The following is an 8,348-nucleotide window of genomic DNA, read 5'->3' as shown; positions in this document are numbered from 1 at the left end:
ATTTTAGTTATTTTGTAGGTTTTCAGTTTTTTTCATTTAGTCGGTCATCCAAAATGCTTTCACATCGGCCTGAGTAAAGGAGAAAGCAAACCAAGGTGTTTTCTTTTTTGTTTTTTCATTCCTTAAAGAAAAACGGTTGAATTTATCACTTCAGACATGATTCTTTAGATTGACTGGCTGCAGTAAAGAAGGCTTGCAAATCCCCACTAACCATTTTTCTGTCTAATATTTTTTTCTTGTTTACATTCCTCATCCAATAAGTGATTGAAATCCTTTTCTGCTTCCTCATCCATAATCAATTATTCTTTGCTCTGAGTAAGAAAGTTATTTGTCACAAGGACGTAATACTATAAAACATTTTAATCAGCTTGATTTTTTTTTTAAGAGTAGAATTGTACATGGTTGAATGGAGCCCTGGGCTTGAAAAGCATTGCCTTGACCTCTCCCATGTCTACTTTCAGGGGCGATGAACTTCCTCTGAAGTAGAAAAGTGATCATCTCTGGGGAAGTGAAAGTCAGCGTTTCATTTGAAGATGTGCCTGCTGATAACTTGCTTGCCAAACACATAAAATTAGCTACAAATCAAAACTAGTTGCAACACAATTATTCGGAGAAAATTTTGAACTGTAACAAATTTCCCCATTCTGATCAGAATAACTTGCAAAACAAAAACTGTGGTCTAGGAAATCCCTATTAGAAAAAAGTTGAGCACTGGACGTAATGCCTCTTCGTTAATGGGGACACTTGTACAGTTAGAGCGAAGAGATAAGACCTGGTATTCCACAGATCAGCAACATTAATCTCCTGTACATTTCAAAATTGCTGGAAGAGAACTAGAACGTTCCTAGCATAAAGAAAAGATATATATGTAAGACGATGGAGATCCCAATGACCCTGATTTGAATATATGAAAGGATCAAATTATCACATGTATCTATGTTAAGCCCAGAGCTATCAGAGCTACCCAGGATTGGCGAATGCTGCCCAGGGCCTGATTTAACTTATATCACAGAGTGAATGGCCTCCCCAGAGCTAAAGGTAGAGCATCAATATCTCAGACCCCGATTCCCAGCTCCAGTCTCTGAGACAAAGCCAGAGTGGGAGCAGAAGCACTATTTCTCCTCAAAAGAGATGTTTCCATGATGAGCATTTGAAAGTGAATTACAATTCATGTTATATTTTGAGATAATAGAAAGGTTGTGAGAAGGAAGGATAAAAAAGTAAGTAGTCGGGAAGAAGTACCTTTAAAAAACTGTGTTAACCCAACAGCGCATCTTACAAGGGTACGTGTGAAATTTACCAGGTGTAGAATATAAACGTCTTAACACAGTAACTAAGAAAATGCCATGAAGGCTATGTTAACCAGTTTGATGAAAACATCTCAAATTGTATATAAAACCAGCACATTGTACCCCATGATTGCATTAATGTACACAGCTATGATTTAATTTAAAAAAAAAAAACCGTGTTAACTGGATTCTATGAGACTAAACACAAAGGAACTGCCCACAAATGCTAAGCTCTAGCTGGGGGGTTGTTCCTCCCTGGGATAGGGGTTCACGATCCTGAGATGATTTTATGTGCATAATAAGGTTGAGGTGATAAGTAAACATAGTATAGATAATGACAGCCAGGTTTTTTGTAGTTGGACAAAACTGTTATAAACAAAGATAAAGTTAGAAGGAACTTATGTTTTATGGGATTAAAGTTTGAGAAATCAGTATAAACTTTTTAAAATATATATATGCATAGATACAAAAATATGTATGTATGTGTATAATGTGTACACGTGTGTGCACATTAGTATACGTGCACATAGCTGTAGTTTTATCTGGGAAGTTCCCATGATCACACGACAGCAGTTTTTGCTGCAGGCAAGAGTCACTAATGGGTGTTAAAATTAGTGGGCAAATGCTGGAGGAGAAACAGGATATTTGTACAGTCTCAAAGCCTGTATTAATTATAAAGAGAGAGACAGGAACTTTACACTGCAAAACCTGCAACTGAGTGATTAATGTCATTATCATCAGGAATAAGGCAAATCAGCATCCTGGACCTCTGACCCAGGCCCTAAGAAAGGCCAGTCTCCTCTGTGGTATTCTTCCCAGCAACACGTGACTTCACTCGAATAGCAGGAAAACACTGCAGGAACTTAAGCTGAGGAATATTTTACAAAGTAACCGGGCTCTTCTCCAGCATCAAGGTGGTAAAAGACAAGGGAAGTCTGAGGAACTCTCACAGACAAAATGAGACTCGGGAGACGTGACGATGAACTGCAAAGCCCTCCCCGGACAGAAAAAAAAAAGGCGTTTGGTAGAAAAATTGGTAAAATCTAAAAAAGTATTAATTATAGTGAATCAATATTATTTTTCCTGTATTGATTGATTTACTATTACTGTGTATATTGTTAACATTGTGGAAAGCTAAGTGAAAGATATATGGAAATTCTGTTCTGTTTGGGGGACCTTTCTGTAAATACAAAATTATCTTAAAATAGAAAGTTAAAAAATCAAAAAACCAAAAAAATATTTAGCAGCATTTTTTTTTCTTTCTACAGATAGATTTGGGCTCCTTCAGGGACGATGTTTGCTTCCGATCACCACCGTAACAAATTACCAGAAACTTAGTGGCTTAGACCACACAGAATTTTTATCTTATATTTCTGTAGGTCAGAATTCGACAGAAGTCTCACCGGACTAAAATCCAGGTGACGGCAGCACTGTGTTCCTTTCTGGAAAGTTCATGGAAGGATTTTAATTGCCTCTTTCAGCATCTAGAGACTGCCTGCACCTCTTTCTGACTCCTCCCTCTGTCTGCAAAGTCAGCCACAGCAAGCCCCACAGTCAAAGGACCACTAGGAAGGGTTTTCCCCTTTTAAGGACTCAGGTGATTAGATTGAGGTGACCCGACAATCCCCTGCCAAAGCTATTAACTTAATCCCACCTGCATTGCCTCTTAGTGAAAGTCATGGGTTTAGAGGATTAGAACATCTTGTGGGTGAGGGCCTGTGCTTCTGCCTGGCACAGGAACTTTTCAGTGAGAAGGAGGTAACTCTCTCCATGCCAGCAACAGGGAACTCCAAAAGCAGATGAGACCATTCCCCAGGGCTTCCTCTTTGAAATCAATTGGAGCATTTTGCAGGGTCTAGCATCTAGGAAGATTCCAGTTAATTCATGATCGCCTATTTGTGCTAAAAATGAAATCCCCACACTGCCGATACTGGTTCTCCGGCCAATGCCCAACTGCATCCAGGGTGGTTCATCACTAATGGTGTTCCCCTTTCTGCCATGAAGGCCCCCGCGTTGTAGGATCTGCATATCCAGGCTTCCCATTCTCAAGCAGGGCTGGGTCCGAGCATCCTGGGGGTACCACTGGTCATCCTGCTGTACCACATATCTGCTTCAGTGCCCCTCAAGCACCAGGCACAGGATAAGTGTTTAATGAATGATTGTTAAGGGGAACCCTCAGCAAGGACTTTGCTTTTGCTTTTTGTATCCAGAACTGCACATTCTTACTTCAGCCCCGCCTTGGCTTGTTAAAAATGGAAACCCATTTTCACCCTGCCTCCAGAAGGAGAGTGTGAGAAGGAGTAGGAAGCAGTTCTATCCATAATGTTGGTGTAGCAGAGCAGATAATGTTTTTATTATGGTCTTTGGTGCAAACAGGGGGAGTCAGGCTGAAAACACAATTTTCATGGACGATTTAAATGTTAAGATCTTAGCACTTTGAAGTACCTTATGCAATGCCTGTACCCTCACATTAGTCTCAGATATTTATGTGAATAATTGCACATTCTGTTCATGGGGTTCTTCATATGCTCTGTTAATGGATTTGGGGCCCATTTGCCAAAACAACTAAATGTAGACTGCACATTGGCACCCCCTGAGGTGCTTTGTAAAAATGCTGATATTTACACTTGCCCTCAAAAATTCTCATTTAATTATTCTGTTAGGGTCCCAGGCATTCATATATTTAAAAATCCCCAAGTGATTCTAACATGAAACCAGGAAAGAAAAATAGCATGCTAAAGAAATTAAAATTCAGAAGTGCACTGTTGGAGTAATGGCATGAGGGAGTCACCCCAAGGTGGAATATGTCTCTATTTCTTCTGAGTGAGTGATGCCTATTCTTTCATCTGACTGGTTCTATTGAGGTCTAACCAGTGGTCCTTTTCACTCCTGGCTCAAATTTCTCATCACTCCCCTCCCAGTTGTGGTTCCTGCTCCATCCCACCTCTTTTCTTCTTGGATCTTTTGCTGAACCAGGAATAATGCTCCATCTGCTGCCCCCTGCAGCCACCTGTACACCTTGTCACTCTCCTGACCCTGCTGTTCTCTTCCATCTTCCTTTCATATAAGCTTATCCCTCTGGGTTCGTTGCTATTTCTAAATGTAAATAATGGGAAGAATCAGAGTGGAAAAGGAATTTGAGTGATGTAAGGTGGCCCCCATAAAAACATGCTTCTCAGATCTCCAGCAGCACCATGAACTGATGGCCCTGGGTGCTATGCTCTGAAATCTACCACCACCTTAGCACAAGGCCTCCCTTCCCCAGGGTGCTCTCAGCAGTGTCTGAGCACAGCAGCATCTTAATTCTACCTGTCCCTGGGACCCTCAAGGTCTTCTGGCTGGTGACTGTGACTCAAGTCTCATCAGCCTTGCCAAACTTACCTATGACTGCACTGCACACAGAGCCTCTCCATCTCCCTTCTATTCCTTTGCTGGCTCCATCCCAAAGGTCAGACCTACATCTAGCACTGACCGCTCCCCCAGCCACTCCCAGCTCCCTCTCCATTCCCCCACCCAGGCAGCTTGCTGGTAAATTCTTTGTACATCTAATCCCATCTGGGCTTCTGCTTCCTGGAGAATCTAAACTAGCAGGTGTACTGCAGGAGAAAGTTGTACAAAAAATTGAATTTTACCCTAAAAGAAGGTGACATTTTCTAACCATTTATTGATCACAAGCTAGTATGCATATATATGTATCCAGGCACAGCCACTCATTTTTGAAAAACAAAAAGGATTTACAAGATAGACACGTAAGGAATAAACAATGAGGCAACTGAATAGGAAAAGGAGATGCTCACAGTGCACACAGTAAAGCCCCAGAGCAGCGGTTCTCAACCCTGGCTCCACATTGGAATCACCCAGAAAACTTTTAAAAGATGCTAATCTCCTTCCTGAGGTTCTGATGCAAGTGGTCTGGGGTGAGCCTGGGCATTTGCATTTAAAAAGCTCCCCAGATGATTCTGGTGTGCAGTGAGGTTGGAGAACCCTACCCTGTAGGTACACACAGAGACAGGCCCCACTTTACAGTACCTACAAGATATAAACTACTCAGCTGCTTAGGAGAAACATGGTTAATCGTGTGTCCTGAGGGAAGAAAAAAATTTCTTCAGCAGATCATCATAAAGGAAACACTGTGGGATGTCATCAACCACATCCTTAACAACATCCCTGCAGTAAACACTAAAGTAAGTTTCACAGAATCGCCTCCTGTGACATCCCTCCATGTCGCCAGGTTCTTTCCATGTGCTACCACTTAGCACAAGCAGGTTCTGTTCATGTACAAATTTGGAGGGGAATTTTCCACTCTGGTTAGTGTGTCTCTCCCTGGGGAGGCTTCATGCTATGTTGTATGTGGTTGGACACCACGCGTTTGAGTACCAGAGAACATCCACTTTTTGTAAAAATCCATTTTCTATAATGGGATTCCACAGATAGATGTGTTTGGCCAAAAGATTTTTCTGCTAAGAAGTGTTTGAAAATCTCACTCAAGTCTACAGGAAAAAGTAATCCTTTCATTCTTTAATGATTCTAGGTTGGTCCCAGTTTAGCTTACAATAGACCCTGAATTCAGAGTCTTAGAAATAATTAATGAAATATTCAGAATTAGTATCTATCAGCTACAGCTGATTAGTATCTATCAGCTACTAAAAAAAGTGGAGACTTTACATCTTTTGTATTAACCTGGATGGAAGTGGAACACATTGTTTTTAGTAAAGCATCGCAAGAATCCTTGTACTCAATCCTGATATGAGAACAATTAATGACCTAGTACGGAGGTGGGGGAGGAGGGGGAAAGCAGAGAGAAGGAAGAGGAGGTCATGGTGTGTGACACACCTTTTGGTGGGCAGGACACAATTATAAGAGGGCCTTTCTCTAACAAATGCCATCAGTGTAACCTGGTTCTTTGTACACTCAATGAATCCCCAACAATTAAAAAAAAAAATAAACAAACAAAAAACAAAGTATCAGAGTTCAAAGAAACCCAGAAGGAAAGAGGAAAAAAAGAGAAAAATTACATCTGCTCATTGGATTATTATTATATCGCCACTATTCTTGACTTCAAGCAGATGTACACAGAAAACCTTGATGTGGCTCAAGCTTTATATTTTAAGTATCATGATTTTTAACTTGAAGTACCCATTCACCTCCTAACCCCACTTTATTTTCTCCAACAAGCTATCATTCTCCAAGAATGGTGGAGACAGAAAGAGAGATTGTTACTCTCCTTCCAAGAAAAAAAGGAGGCCAGTCATGGTGGCTCACCCCTATAATCCTAGCCCTTCTGGCTGGAAGGTGGAACTGGGATGATCGGTTGAGGCCAGGAGTTTGAGACCAGTGTAAGCAACAGAGCAGGACTCCATCTCTATTAAAAATAGAAAACTTAGCTGGGCATGATGGCACATGCCTGTAGTCCCAGCTGCTAGGAAGGCTGAGGCAAGAGGATTGCTTGAGCCCAGGAGTTTAAGGTTGCAGGGAGCTATAATCACACCACTGCAGCACTTTAGCCTGAGTGATAGAGCAAGACCTTATCTCAAAAAAATAAAACAAAACAAGCAATCAAACAAAAAGAATGAAAGAAAGAAAGGGAGGCCCCCCACCCCCATGACTGGTAGCATTTGGGGAGCATGTTAGGCACACCGTCCTCACCTCTCCCACCAGTTTACTAGTCCCTGACTTCTGCTAAAGAATGAGCATGATAAATAAATCTATCAGATTCTTAATAGAGGGAAAACTTTTAATGACATAGAAATATAAAAAAATCAGTGAGCATATAAGAAAAACAAAGCTACCAAAGTAGGATAAAGGTAGAGAATGGCTAAGAAGACCAACATCTCCACCATCTTGGTTTACCCCACATCCGCCTTGGCTACAGACCTGATATCAGCAGAGCATGAATGGGCCAAACGGCTCCACATCCTAACCCAGTGCTGACTGAGATTCCTTTGCGGTGTAATCACTGTTCACTTTCTGTTCATTCATCTCTCCCCCTTGCCACGTTATGGGCCCTCATGCTGCTGCCTCAGTGTGGCCGCAGCAGGGTGGCTCCAGAAGCAGTCACATGAGACAGGTTCTCCCCAGGGAGTCTGGTCAAGCCTTTTGGCAGGCTTCCTGGTTACCAAAATAAAATCCGTTTCCTTGCTTCTGGTTTTAAAGGCTACTATATACTCCATGCAAATAATGACTTGGGTGGAATTTAATACCTGGCATTTTGCTAAGCTCTCCGCTTCTCTTCAAAACTGTCAACTTCTGTTGAGACAATGTAAGGGTACATTTTGAGATGCTTTTTTTTTTTTTTCCAGCCTGAGCGAACGACAAGGCCAGCAAGTTTAAAATGAAGGGCTCCTCTAGGCCCAGGCTGAGCGGAAATGAGCATAAAACCAGCCTGTGGAAAATCTCAATAAATCAGGTCCGGAAATTGGCCTTCTCCCTTCTTCCCCTAAGGCAGAGAAAGTGAAGTAAGGAGCGAGAGGTTTTATCAAATTGGACTTTACTTCATTATTCTCAATAAATCACGAATGCACCACTCTCCGGGTAGCCTCACCCGGGGTGATGCTTTTTTAAATGAGGTGTCTTTCTCAGACGTGTCTGGTCACAATTCACTGGTGACTGCACGGGAAGGTTAAGAGTAGAAGAGATTCTGCTGCGAAAGCATTTGAGAGAGGCCTGGGGCACTCTTAAATGTATTGAACCTTTTCTACTGTGTCTGTGTCTGCCAGTGCACAGTCAGTGGCATTTGAAAAGATAATCTTTTAAAGATCTTTTAAGAGCATTTTTATCTGATTATACATAAAAGAAACATGGTCACCGTAGAAAATGTACCATAAGGAAATATTTGGAAAGGTGCACAAAGATTTATCGGCAAAGAGGTTCATCATTGCCTTATTTTTAATTCCAAAGCTGTACACAACGTCGTAAATGCCCCCAAATAGTTTTGTTACACGTAACAGTTCTGTGAAGTCATTAAAGAGATATCACCTAACTCCAGTAAGATTAGCCCATATCACTAAATCCCAAAACCAGAGATGCTGGCGTGGATGTGGAGAAAAGGGAACACTCCTG

The sequence above is a fragment of the Otolemur garnettii genome, unplaced genomic scaffold (assembly GCF_000181295.1).
Source record: "Otolemur garnettii isolate 467f Iridium unplaced genomic scaffold, OtoGar3 scaffold00043, whole genome shotgun sequence".
Lineage (NCBI taxonomy): Eukaryota > Metazoa > Chordata > Mammalia > Primates > Galagidae > Otolemur > Otolemur garnettii.
Note: the sequence above shows the minus strand (reverse complement) of the source record.